The sequence below is a fragment of the Equus caballus genome, chromosome 2, assembly GCF_041296265.1.
Source record: "Equus caballus isolate H_3958 breed thoroughbred chromosome 2, TB-T2T, whole genome shotgun sequence".
Classification (NCBI taxonomy): Eukaryota; Metazoa; Chordata; class Mammalia; order Perissodactyla; family Equidae; genus Equus; species Equus caballus.
In genome coordinates, this window is record NC_091685.1 from 3,352,623 (window position 1) to 3,367,038 (window position 14,416).

General features: G+C 49.8%; 1 long non-coding RNA gene across 1 annotated transcript; it reads left to right on the forward strand.

Annotated features, from left to right (window-relative positions):
• The first annotated feature begins 4,957 nt into the window (after positions 1 to 4,957).
• On the forward strand, positions 4,958 to 6,287 carry LOC138920199 (uncharacterized). Its single transcript, XR_011430974.1, has 2 exons — positions 4,958 to 5,290; positions 5,995 to 6,287. It is a non-coding gene; the product is annotated as an uncharacterized lncRNA (long non-coding RNA).
• Positions 6,288 to 14,416: the final 8,129 nt, after the last annotated feature.

Consider the following 14,416-nt stretch of genomic DNA (forward strand, 5'->3'; position numbering starts at 1 on the left):
AAGTCTCTCGGGGTCAAAAGCCCCAGCTCTCTCCACCACACCCACTGCCTGGGGGAAACCCACTCCAGGATACACAGAAGGGGCTCCCGACATCCAGGGCCCTATCCCGGAGGGGCAACGAAAACACGGAGACTCTTTGTAACTTGCGTCAAAGCTGACAGTTAAGTCGGGAGGACCATTGACAAGTTCACAAGACACCGGGTCCAAAATGAGTAATGGATCAGCCTCCCAGAGGAAGCTGCGAGGGCAATAGGAAAAATACTGCTGGTTTGATGGTCCGCGAAATGCGGAGGAAACGTCCGTGGGTAAGGAAGATGGATGGGAGAGCTTATATTTAAAACTGGCTGGAGGTGAGGAAGGAAGCGATCAACCTAATTTTAGAAAGCCTCAGACTCGGAGGCTCCTAAGGTACGAGACAGGGAGCTTGGGCGAGGACTATTTACCATTTATCATCCACTGGCTCCAGAGGAGGGGCTGGAGCCGATTCAGCTCGAAGGCCTCCCCCAGTGAAGGAGAAAAAGGATGAGCTCTGAAGTCAGACAGACCTCATGTTGAGCTGCATTTGGTTAAGTAACTTATTTCATCTCTCTGAGGCTTGGTGTTCTTATCTATTAAATGGGATGATTGTATCTGCCTGACAGGGTTTTTGTTAAGGATAAATGAGAAAAGGTTGAAAGGGCCTAATGAATCGTCTGGCCCATAGTAGGCATTCAACTAATGTTTATTGAATGGATCTCAAGAGGAGATGAAATGTTCGTAAAAGGAAGCCTCCCCTGAATCATGATAAGAGTATCATCAGTAGGTTCTAATGTCTGTAGATGAGAAAAGAGGTTTTCATGTCCACTGTGTCTGGCCTTTCTGTAATTCGGCGCCCACCACACTCTGAAGGCTCTAAGAGGGCCTAAGAAGTGCATGGGGATGAATGCGTGCACGCAAACCCTGGCATGGAAGGCTGTCGTCAATTATGTCATGCACACCGAAGCTTATGTTATAGACTTAAACACTATTCTTCAAATTTGAGATGTCTTTGTTTTTTTCCTGATTCTGAAGATAAGTTGGTTTAAAATAATTTTGTTAATTCAGGAGTATACAAAGTGGCAAGTGAAAGAATACTCTGTGTTTTGACTTCCTGGACATAACCGTTTTTTGTGGGTATATATGCTTCCAGACTTTATTCTGTACTCACATGAACATATATGTTGCAATCGACACTCACACACACACACCACACACATACACCCCTTAGTGCAGCATCTTGATTTTGAGCTGAGCACGTTGCCGCCTGGAATAGAGACCACATTTCCCGGCCTCCATTCCGGTGAGGTGTGTGCATGTGGGTAAGTTCTGGCCAATAGCATATAAGCAGACAGGTTGTACCCCACTAAGAAGGCTACTGGGGAGAGGCAATTCAAACGGGAGGTGTGTCTTTTTAGCCTTTTGTCTGCCCTCCTTCTGGCCTACAAAACAGATGTGAAGGTACGGTTCCAGGGTTATCTTAGGCCATGAGGGTCCCTGAGAATGGAAGCCACACATTGGAGAGCAGGAGAAAGTGTCAGAGTTGTTGATAACTCAAAGGAATAGCCACACCAGCCCCAAGTGTCCTTCTTCAGGCCGTCTTTGATATTGGAGAATAATTGCCTGTGATTTGAAGCCACTGTGATGAGGTCTTCTGTGACTGGATCCAAGATGCAATTTCTAAATGACACACAGCTGTCCCCGACCCCTTCCACTTAACTTTATATTATAGATGGTTTTCCCTGTCAATGCATAAAAGATCTCCTATATTCTTTTTCATGACTACGTAAATATTCCATTATAAGGATTTACCATAATTTACTCAATTCCTTATTGATAAAACTCATAAGTTCATTCCAATTTTTGAAAATTATAAACAATGTGGAACATAAATCTTTCAGCACGTTTCAATATTTTCTTAGGATAAGAAGAGGAGTTTTAGGGTTAAAAGATTTGTGAATTTTGAACCAGTAATTGAATTAATCAAACTCATGAATAAATTTATGCATTGTAATTGAGATATATTCCAAAGTGTCTCTGGAAAAGTTGTTCCAAGCTATACTTGTTTAGGTAGACTTAAAAAATATATATTGTGAGATATTTCGTACATGCAGGGCACAAAGAATAGCGTGAGAAGCACCTGCATATCCCGCTCCCGTCTAGGAAGCAGGACATCCCCCCAGGTGCCCGGAGTCCCCACGTGTCTCATTCTGGTGGCCTCAGCCAACCCTCCTCACTCAGCAGGCTAGTGTGTCTCTTGGTCTTTCAACAACGCTTGAGGCCGATGGGAGAAACTGTGGGACTCTTTCGCTTGCAAGTAATATACACTCTCTCCTACCCAAAGTAGGACGTATTGGTTCATACGGTTTAAAAGTCCTGGGGTAGAATTTCTGAAGGGAGGGCTCAAATGATGTCATCGGGACCCCATCTTCTCCTCCTGGCTCTCCTTCCCTCCATGCTGGATCCATACTCAGTGGCAAGAGGGCGGCCAGCACCTCCAGGCCTGCATTCTCCAGGTTCACATTGAGCAGGAAAAAAAATCGTGCCTCTTCCCAGTAGCTCTCACACAAGACGTGGGTTCCCTCTGATTAGGGTACCCGGGTGATGTGCCAGTCCTGGACATATCCAGCGCCCACTGTGGGTTTGTCATCTGGAAGCCATCAAACCTGCTCGTGCTCGTTTACATTTTCTGCCTGTATTGGGATGACAAACCCCAGGGTTAACCATCTTTTTGGTAGTGTGGTCCCCGGCAGAGGATGGTACACGGATAACCAGTGCGGGCACTGCCGAGTGCTACCACGTGCCGGGCGCCTCGTCTCATTCGATCTCCCCAACAAGTCTGTGAGGGGGATGTGATGGCTGTCTTATAAATGCGGAAAATAGAAGCTTAGAGCTGATAAAAAGCTGAGCTCACACAGCTGGGGGTGTTGTGCTGGGATCCGGCCTGGGTTTACCTCACTCAGCGTCCAGTGGAGACCCGGCCGGGCCGCACAGCCTCTCTTGCAATAAGTGGGTGTTTACCTCCCAAGCTGTAAAGCGTAACATGAAAACGCTGTGTAAACTGAAGCGCTTCCCCAAAATCAGTCCATTGAGCTCATTGATATATCCTAAATTTACCTCCTTCAAGGCCCCAAGGGGAGGGCAGGGGACAGCCTGGTCATTGCCCAGGAATCCTGCGTAAACAGATTAAGTAAGGGATGAGGGAGATAAGTTATTCCCTGAACTATTTTTCTTTATTTCTACAAACATGTTTTTGAAAGGACATCTCCAACTGTTTAGGATTTTACGAATAATACAAAACAGTTTCAGTAAGTATTTCTTCTGGGCAAACCAAGTGCTGGGAGGCCCTTACGAGGCAGGATTCACAGTGGACAGGCCAGGTTTCCAGGCTGCCGCGGGCTGTGCTGGTCCTCCTGTTGCTTGGAGCTGGCTCAGGCTCCTTGCCGGCCTCAGTTTCCCCGTTGGTTCAGTGCAGGGTTTGGATAAAAACGTTTCCCATCTTAAAGGTTTTCTTTCATCTGTAGAATAATTGTGGGCTGAGGGGGACCGGGGGAGACGGTAACCCAGGCTGTCCAGGGGTCACCCGGGAGTCTCAGGAAGAATAGATAATGTCTTCCACTGGCTGCAGAGCAACCCCCTTGTGGGCTGAGGAGGAGCTGGGGAATGGGGCCCTAGGGGTTTTCCTGCCTCTGGAAACATTTGGCTTTGGTTATTCCCCGGCCAAAAGCTGCCTGACTCCTGCAGCGCATTGCTTGGAGTCCCGGCCAAGCTCCAGTTTGGACGTGAGGAGCATAGGTCATTAGCAAGGGACTTAACGTCCCGTAAACCGGCTTCCTGGAGGGGCGCGCTCACCCCAGTGCAATCGAGCTGTTAGCCGGAGAGACTCCGCCTGCTTCTGGCCCGGGGCACACGGCGCTGCGGGAGGGAGTCCCAAGGAGCTGCAGAGCCAGGAGGGGGACGAGCCCTGGACTGGGAGTCAGGGCCAGAGCCCAGCCCAGGCTTTGTCGCTGACCAGGGCAAGTCACTCTGTCTCTCTGGGCCTCCTTTTCATTTTCAAGATGAAGGGTAGTGTGGACGTGCTTTGGGGCTTTCCAGCTCGGACAGAAAGCATCTGAGGAGGTTCAGTGAACAGACGCTGGAGCCGCCCTGCCTGAGCTCTGAGCCAGCCTTGCTGCTCGCCCTCCTGTGTCCTCAGGCAATTTATTGAAACTTTCTGTGCCACAGTCTTCTCATCTGTAAAATGGGATGGCTCACGGTACACACCGCACAGGGTTTGTGACGATTAAACGTCGTAAAGCACTTCAAATAGCTCCCGGCCTAGGGGAAGGGCCTTGGAGGCCTGCAGCAGGCCACAGCCTGGGCTCGGGAGGGTGGGAAGAGCAGGCCCTCCACTCCAGGGTCGTGGCCCGGCCCGCAAGGCTCCGCCCACACCAGGCTGCTGCTGGCAATGGGGAGACGCTGCCACCCAGCCTGTCTGTTGACGACACCACAGGGGAGGATGCATTTCACCTGGGACACCCTCTGGGCTCTCATGGCAAGGAGGGGAGGAGGGCAAGAGAAAGGAGGGAGAGAGGAGGGGTCAACTCTCGGTGCATCAGGGCCAAGATGCCCCGGACAGACAGGGCCGGGCAGACTGGGGTTCAAGTGCTGGCTGTGCCGCTTACTTGCTGTTGAACAAGACTCTGGCTTCGTCTGAGCTTCATGTTGCTGGGCGTAGCGTCCAGACCACGGACCTATGGAGCAGAATGAAATGACACAGTGAGAACGCCTGGCAGCGTCAGCCACTCCAGGGCTGCTGGACGAGTGAGTTGAATCTGAATCCAAGGAATGGAAGATGCGGGCTGTGACGGCACCAGGCCACGTGGAGTGGTGCTGGTGGGGTGTGTGCGCATGTGCATGTGCATGTGCGCATGCTTGTGCCTGCGCATGCGTGTGTACGGGTAAAGCTGTTACAGTGGAGGTGGGGGAAGAGGAGGAGGAAAGGGTGGCAGCTTCTTGAGGTTTGGGAAGCCTTTACCTAACGACCTGTCGAAGTCTCCTCACCCTCGACACCGCTGCCGTGGTCCAGGCCCGCAGCCTCCCACCAGGGCGTCTGCGTAGCCCCATAGCTGGTGGCCCTGCCTCCAGCCTCTCAGGCTGCTTTCATTCTCCTTCGCTTTGCGATCAGAGCCACCGTTCTGAAATGGAGACTTGATAGTGTCTCTACAGTGGCTCCCCGCCGTCCTCAGGACAAACAATCTCCTGGACAAGGGTGTCGTCTGATTGCCCCCTGCAGGTCCGCCATTCCCCCTTCTCCACCCGCCCTGGGCCCCAGGACCCTGATCTGTGTTGAGGGTGTCAGCGGGCCCACTTACGTTTCCTTTCCCAGTGGGGTTCAGCCAATGAAGCCCCAAGAGAAGGGCGAGGAGGAGGAGAACCGTCAGAGCCTTTCCTCCGGCTTCCCTCCTCCAGGTCCCCATGGAGCGCTGTGTCCCTCTGCCAAGTCCATTGCTCCTGCCGCTGTCTCCCACACGCCCTCGCTCGCCCCCTCAGGCTTCAGGGTGGTAATGGCCATTAGCCCAGGAGCTCCGCAGCGTCCATTATGACCTTCGCTCTTCCCTGCCCACACCCTGGGTGAGGTTCCCTTCTCGAATGGCTCAGGCGAGCGTGTGTCTCTCTCCTCCGAGACCCTGCCGGAGACAGATTACAGGCCTGTGCGCTCTGCCCCAGCTCGTCTCCCCACTTGCACCCTGTGTTCCCACTTCTCTCCATTGTTCACATGCACCGGCCTCTTTCTTACCCCGGAGCTTTCCCACATCTGGTGCTTCGGCCAGGGGTACTTTGTTACTCTGTACTTGCTTCCTCCAAGAAGCCTTCCCGTGATACCCCTGGCTCGGTCAGAGCCCCTCCTCCAGCCCCAGGGCCCCCTGTGCTTCCCCGTCACAGCAGGCATCGTATGATATTGTAATTGTCTGCTTTCTTGTCAATCTCTCCTGCCAGACGGTGAACCCCGGAAGGCAGGGCCAGACCTTGCCGGTGGAGAGCGAGAGATGCCATGGAGGTGAGGAGCACAGCCCCCGGAGCCGTCCTGCCGGTTCGCATCCCGGTTCACATCCCGGCTCTGCTCTGCTCTATCAGCCGCATACGCAGCCTGACACGGTGACGCAAGCTCTGTGCAAACGCTCTCCCCATCCGTGAACATCTGCCTGCAGGCTTCTTGCAAGGATTACATTAGCCAGGATATGTAGGTCGAAGTATTCTTAGAATTCTATTTTCTAAATTCCATATATTAAGTATTGACTAATAGTTTTATTTGTAAACTGATTTGCTATATGGAATTGGTGCCCAGTAGGGTTAGGTATTCTGGTGTGTTGGTGACACAAAGTGCGCGCTCAGTGAACAGGGAACGGAGGGGCTCCGCATCCCAGAGGATCGTTGCACAGTGCTGTCCTTCCCCGTTCTGTCCTCACAGCAGGCTTGGGAGGAAGAGGGGGTCGAAGTTCTGTCCCATGCCACAGCTGGGGACACCAAGCTTGGAGGGACCTGCCCAGGGCTCCAGGACTGGCGCAGGGCTGAGGGGCAGTGGACCCTGGACGCTGAGCCCTCGCTGGGCGAGAAGTCTGTGGGGTCCGCCCTCACAGTCTGCTCCAGGACAGGGGCAGCCACAGGACTGGGGGAGTCGGGGGCTTCAGAGGCTACCACTCGAGTCCCTTTCCTGAAAGTCTCTGAGTCACCTTTGGGGTTTTCCAGGCTAAGGAGGGTTAAAAGCTCCTGGAGGGTTAAAAAAAGTCCAGGGTGTCGCAAGTTCTGAAACCAGCTGCACATACAAGTCCTGCTGGCCCAGGCGGCCATCTGAAGAATGCGGGACCTAAAGGGGGAACCCCAGGAAGTGAGGCTCAGGAAAATGAGCCTTGAACGTTTCAGTGAACAGCAATAATAATCCTTTACATAAGGTTCGTAAGAACGTGGGACTTTCTCCAGTGCTTCTGCTGTGCAGACAGCCCTGTCGTACCACTTAGCACGCTGCCTTTTCACCTGTTGTGTCTGTGTCTTTTGTCTTTGTCAGTGGAGATTCTCATTCAGCTCCTGGACCCCAGAACCCAGCGGAGTGCCTGACAGCACAAAGGAGACCCATAGGTGCTTGTGGAATGCCCGGCTAAGTACATGAATGGATCTAGTCTTCCTGGTCCCCACACAATTCCATTTCACAGACAGGGAAACTGAAGTTCAGAGGGCTGAACGCCTTCAGCAAAGGTGACAGTTAATAAGGGCAAAGGCTGGGGTGTTGACACAGCTCCTCAGTGAGGCCTCCTGAGTTATGGAGAGCGGCAAGTGTTGAGATCAAACAGATCAGGGTTCGTATTCCCAATCTGCCAGCTACTGTGTAGCTGCCTACTGTGTGATTTTGTATAAGTTACTCAACCTCTCTGAACCTCAGGGGGCTGTGTTGGTGAAATGGGCACAGTAATACTAAACGTTTTGTTGAGATGTTGTGAGGACTAACATGCATGCAAAGCACACACAGCTTAGTGGCAGGGTTAGGAGAGATCCCGATTGTGGGACTCATGGTCGACCGGGGGGCATGAGGGAGTGGGAAGCGAGAACCAGCCTGGGGGTAGCCGGTTCTGCTGCTCATTGCCTGGGTGACCCCGGGCAGGTGCTCCAGGACATGGAACCCCAGTTTTCTCAACTGTGAAATAGGCAGAATTTTACCTTCCTCACAGGAACGGTGGAAGGAATAAAGAAGGTAATGGAGGGGCTGGCCCGGTGGCGTAGTGGTTAAGTTCGCACACTCCGCTTGGGCAGCCTGGGGTTCACAGGTTCGGATCCTGGGTGTGGACCTACACACTGCTCATCAAGCCATGCTGAGGTGGCAGCCCACATAGAAGAACTAGAAGGACCTACAACTAGAATATACAACTATATACTGGGGGACTTTGGGGAGAAGAAGAAAAAAAACTCAGAAGATTGGCACAGATGTTAGCTCAGGGACAATCTTCCTCATCAAAAAGAAAAATAAAGATAATAGAGAGGAAGTCATCCAGGACAGAGCTTGGCACAAGTTCCCTTCCCTCCTGCTTCCTCTCCCTTCCTGAAGTGAACAGGGGCTGTGGAATCAGACAATCCTGGGTTCAAATCCTGTGTGAACTTGGGGAAAGTATTCACTTTCCTGGGTCTTGGTTTTTCTTATTCATGAAATGGCAACAGGAATAACCATCCTGAGGGGTCTTTGAGGAAATGAGAGATGACAGATGTAACCTGGGAGGCGAAGCCCTTCTAGACAAAGCTGCTCTTCTTCCTTCCACCCTCCCCCGGGACTCCCTCACAGCCTCACAGGCCCCCAGCCGAGACGGCGGGAGAGCGTGTGTCTGTCCATCTCTGTTCCTCCGCCAGGCGTGGAGCAGTGCAGCCAGTTCTCGGGCAGGCACGGTTTCAGCCAGCAGAGCTGATGGCTCTGGGGACAGCCGTGCTCCCTCCCAGCCCTCAGGCCACTTCAGGACACGCATCCCTTGAGGGGTGTCAAACACAAGGAGAGCCACTGCAGCGCTTCCAAGGGGGCTGTTGGAGAGCGAGCCGTAAATCACCCTGAGGGGACAGCCCCTTGGCACCCCTTCCTGGTCAGGAGCAAACATTACGTTATTCAGAGAGACACTTAGGTTTCAAACCACTTCATATTTAATCAGCAATCATGCTCCCTTCCAAAAGCCATTCCAGGAAAAACATCAGTTGAGTTTTTGACAAGAAACAAAGCTTTCTGAACACTTGCGCACACAGCCCAAGCCTCCGGGGACAGACTCGGGGCCTGTTTTGAGCCAGAGGTGGCGCCAACCTAGGACACTGTGGCCGAGACATGCACATCTGTCTAGTGTTTCAGTTGTCCTGAGGAGCGGTGGTGGAAAGTTCAGGAACAGAGGGGCGTATGTGGGCTGTGGAGGTGGCCAGACCTGCCTTCAGATCCCACCTCTTCCCCGCACTGACGATGTGTCCTTCAGCAAGATGCGTGACCTCTCGGAGCCTCGTGTTTGTAAATGGAAACTAGGAGCAATGATGCCTACCTGGAAGGATGTGCTGAGGTTTCTATCAAATACGCCAATGGATTAGGTTGAACCATATAAAGTTGTCACTTCTGAAGGTTAAAAATGGTTGAATATTGACGATTTCATATGCTTCAAGCTACTATATAAAGTGCATGGCACATTTCAATAGTCGCCACATTGGCCTAAACATTTACACAGTGAGTCTCAAAACTTAGGAAGCATTGGAAAGGGGGGGCGTTGAGGAGTGTGCGAAAAATATCCGATTTAGAAGATCTGCGTGGGGCCTGGAAATCTGCATTTGGACAGACTTGCAGCCCCCACTCCAGGTGATTTTGATGAGGCGATGCTTCCTGCTCAAGTGAGCTGGGTTTTGAACAAGAAAAACCTGGCGAGGAGGGTGTGGCTAGGATAGTAAATGGCAATTCCCTCTCCCAACCCCTTATCTTGTTTGTTTGGTCCAGATAGGTAGCAGGATTAGCTTGGGGTGTGTGTATGTGTGTGTGTGTGTAAGACAGAGAGAGAGAGAGAGTGAGTAAGGGAGAAAGGCAATTTGAGAATCCCTTCTGATCACATTAAAAACCCTAACCTTGATATTTGGAGCCTCTTGTCCTGTTTGAATTACCTCTATCCTAAATCTTTGCACTGTTCTGAGGTGGGGGGTTGGTCAACATGTTTTACCCCCAGTAGCTGTCCCTAATATCTTAATATTCAGGAGACACTTTCAGGTATTTTCAAAATGTCCTTAAAAGTTGGAGCTAGAGGAATTAGCCAGTGGAGAAAGGTGAATATGAGGCTTGGGAGCGTGTTGTGAGCTCTCCTGATCCCGCCTCCTCCCATATGAGGTGAGGAAGCCCCGCCCCAGCAGGAGGCTTCAGCTAGGTGTGTGTGCCTCTTAGTCCAGAGCCCCCTGCCCTTCCTATACCGTGAACTCTCTTCAGGATAAGTGGTAGAAAATTCCAGAAGACTTTAACTTCATGGTTTGAATTTGAACTTTACTGGGGAGATATTAGGGATCGTTGAAGCTCTGTGAGCTGAGAGTCATGTGACAAAGCTGCTTTTAGGTAATGAATGACTAAGGTAAATGTGGGGCTTGATGATGGATTGAAAACTAGAGGCCATTTTATTTTGGCTATTCCCGGAATTCATGTCTAGAGGAACAGTCCACTTCTGAACAGGGGCAGGGAGGGGCTGGGAAGCCCTGATGGCAGAGCGGTCATCCCCTTGCCAGCTCCCCACCTGGTGGCTGCTGTGTAATTTGAGCCTGGTTCTGATTTAATTTATGTGGGCCATCAACTGCACCCGCAGCGCCTACCTCAATGTCTGCTTGCTGCCATGCTGGCTGGCGATTACACTGTTCCGCTCTTTGAAGAAGAAGGCAATGCCTTCAGATGCCAAATTCAAATTGCTGCCATTCAAAATTAAGGTGGCAACCATTCTGCCAGTCACCCCTCAGGAATAATGTCGCAGTTGTTCTTCATGCCAGGAGCTTTCCAGATATTATCTCTAATTCTCCCAGCAACGCTGCAAAATGGGTGTTATTATTTGTACTTAGAGAAAAGGAACCTGAAGCTCTGAGGTTCCTTTAAATAACATGCCAAGGACACACGGTTTACTAAGTGAAAGAAGCTGAAAATGAACATAGCCTGCTCTGGGTGTGGAACCTACTGCTTTGTTCTCAAGCACCTTTGACAGATGACCCATTTTTCCAGATGAGGAAACTGAGACTTGTAAGAGCTGTGTGAATTGCCCAAGGTCATGCAGCTACTACATGAGCTAAGTCACAGCAACCTTTACAGCGTTCACTGTGGCTCAGGCAGTGGGCTAAGGTCTGACATACACCATCTCATTTAATCTACGTAACAGCTTGCCTTGTGTCACAAATAAATGCCACAAATAACTGGTATTTATGATCAGGTCTACCTGCCTTCAGAGCTTTCAACTGCCCGATTCTGCTTTGAGGAGACTGATAGGGGATTGCTATAAACCCCAAGTCTTCAATGGAAGAAAGGTAATGTTGGCTAAGAAGACACCTGATCAGAATTTATGGGGTGAAGCTGCTACAAGCCACTTCTTCCTCTGAATGCAGTTCTTGTCCCTCCCTAAGTGATGGATGGAAGTCTGAGCACTGAGGATCAGGAATGTCTGGCCTCATGTACTGGGCATTTCAGTGAAGGGCACCAGGCAGTTGCTGCAATCAAGGAAGAGATAAAATCCTAATGACACGCGCATGGTTGAGATCAGAGGGATGAATGCAGGCTGCCTCTCTGGGATCTTTCTTTCCCAAGGAATTTGATGGAAGATGTGTCAGGCCTAGCTCACTGCATTCCAGCGCAAAGGGTCAGCTTTCCAAAACCTCTGAGTGTCCCACAGTCGGAGGTGAAGGGGCTGGGGAAGGGTCCGCGTAGTCTCTGACCCGGTCCTGGAGACAAGGTGCTGTCTGCTCTGTATGTAGACATTCCTGGGAGATGAAACACAGATCCACGGGCAGCATCCTAACTCCTCCACACTCCAGGCGTGCACTGGTCGTCCTGGCCAGCTCTGCCTTTAAACGACACTGTAAAACACAGTGACTGCTGTGAGGGGAGCTGGAGGCCGGAGGCAGGAGTTGTATCAGAAGCACAGTTTGTTTTCTCCATGCAACCCCAGGAGAGTCATCATGTCGTTGTGTTGGGATGATAATCATACAATTAATGGACTTTGGTGGAAATTTTTGGAGTTATATTGTGTGCTTGCATATCAACAATCTCTTTTCTCTCTCCCAACAGCCCGGTGAGGAGTACGTTGTTATTATCCCTATTTTTACAAGCAAGGTGACGGAGGCCCAGAATGGGTAAATCATTTGTCCTTACGCCTCACCTGCTAAGTCATGGAGCAAGGTCTTGTGTCCAGGACTCCTAACTCTGCCTCACATTTTTCCTATAAGGTATCTTAGAGATCACTTGGTTTCACCTCTGGCTGCCTCCACACATATTGGACAGACGGATATCCCAACTCTGCTGAACATCCAACATGGCCCATTTCAGGGCTGGACAGCCATAATCTAGGGCTAAAAAATCTAGTGACCAGTTTTGGAGCCCTTGCTATACACCAAATTGTATTCTAAATGCACATTACTTCTCATCCTCCGACCAAACTTACATGGTTTATAATTTGTGGGAATTGAGTTTCATAGAACACAAGTGACTTGCCCAAGGCCACACAACTGGAGGGCAATGGAGCAGGGATTCACACTCAAGTCTGTCTTGTATCACACCCACGACGCCACACTTTCTCCTTATGCTGAGCAAAATCATCTCTAATGTCTGTATGGATGTCTTAGTTCTGCCCTCTGTGGCTGCACAGGACAAGCTTGCTTGCTTTTTCACCAATCGGCCGACCTGGCAGATGCTGGAAGACGTCTTTGCTTTCTAAGTCTTCTCTCTGCAGGTGCAGAATTCCTGGTTCCTCCAACTCTTCCTGATGGGACCTGGTATCAGATGGTCCACGCTCCTGTCCTTCACCTGTAACGTGAAGCACAGAGTAGTAGAAAGAGCGTGGGCTTTGAGGTCCAAAGAAGTGGGGTCTGCTTCAGTTCTGGGGTTACAAACTATGTTTCAGTACTTGGCTTCTGGAATCCTCATCTATTCCGTGTGAATGCTACCTAATTCTCAGTGTTGTTTTAAGAATACAGCATGTGAAATTAAGGAAGTGATACTTCCTTAGAAAAAAGTAGATAAAATATATGGATGTCCAAGGTAGCATTATTTATAAGAACCCAACAAATAAAAGAAAAGCCATCCACAGTAAAACAGAAAACAGAACCAATTTAAACATCCACCACAGGAGAATGGGTAAGGAACAGTGGTACATCAGTTTAATGGGATATTAGACATATATTGATGTTTCTCTTGAAAAAAAAAATGCCTATGATAAAGTGCTAATTAAAACGAGTAAGATATGTCAATTATACCTCAACAAAGCTGAAAAAAACCACAAGCAAGATATGAAACTTTATCTTTAGTATGATCTCACCTCCACAAGAAGTAAGCCTGGAATAAGATACATCCCAACACTGATAACAATTTATCTCAACAACTTTCTTAAGATGATGGGCTTACAGATTGTGTGTGTGTGTGCATGTGTATATTCTTTACATTTTTCTATTTATATTTTTCTATTTTCCAAATTTTCTACTGTGAACATGGGTCATTTTGAAAATCAACACAAAATATGGGGCTCAGAATGGAGCACGAAGAGCTCCCCCCAAATACGGCCTCACTGGCTTAAAGATCAATTAACACCTTTTCAAAATCCATTTTTTGCCCCCTGCTATGCCAAAGTGCCATTTCAGCATCTCTCCTCTGCTCACTCATCTCTTTTGGCATCACGATCTTGATTTGACTGGGTTCAAAGAGGAAGCAAATACAATAGACTAAAGCCAGTCTTTAGGAACTGCCTGGGCTCACGTTGCAAAAAGGATGTGCTGATATAGTCTTTAAAAAAAACCATGAAAAACCAACAACCTCTTTAGCATCTCACTGAGCAAGCAGCACGGTGGGAAAGTTACCTCAAAGGTTGTGTTCTGGCCTTGTCACCTGCTCCTGGAAGGTTAGCTGTCCTGGGCACCCCAGGGCAGGTCAGGGCAGGGCAGGTGCCAGACGAATGAATCTGGCCTAAGATACCAGTGGGTGACCTGGGGACAATTGAGTCTTATCAGGACTGCCCCCTAAGTTATATCTTCTGTGCCTGATAATGTAACTGATTGCCTCTAGGAAAAATGCTGTCTCCCACATGCTGGGGAGGGCAGTAGGGGAGACGTAAGGAAAGGAACGTTTTCTGGAGTTGCTTCAACTGCAGAAGAATGTTCAGAGCAGCAGCAGGAAGCTGAGCCCTTGGGGAACATTAGCGTGGCTGGTTCTGAAAATGGTAGAACCTTAGCCTCCTTGCTGTCCTGCTCTTGGAGCGGCCGGTGTTGGGGACTTCATTTTTCTCAACTTATACAATGGCGCTATGTGAGAAGGAAAGGAATGTATATATTATGAGGTGCATCCCCTTCGTGGTTACTGAGAAGGCACCAAGGTCTTGCTGAGGTCATCCAGGCAGCCAGGCAGGATTAGAACTTAAGGCACCTCCCGACTCCTGTTCGTCCATTATAGGACATGAGAGAGAACCGCTCATCATCTACCCCATAGTCTCTCCCAATGATGCCAGTGCCACCTACCATCTAGCCAGTGTCTGCTGTGTGCCAGGCATCATGCAGAAATTTAGAAACATTATTCCATCTGTTATGGGCTGAACTGTGTTCCCCTCAAATTCATACGTTGAAGTCCTAACCCCTAGTACCTAAGAATGTGACTGTGTTTGGAGATGGGGCCTTTAAAGACAGAATTAGATTAAAATCAGGT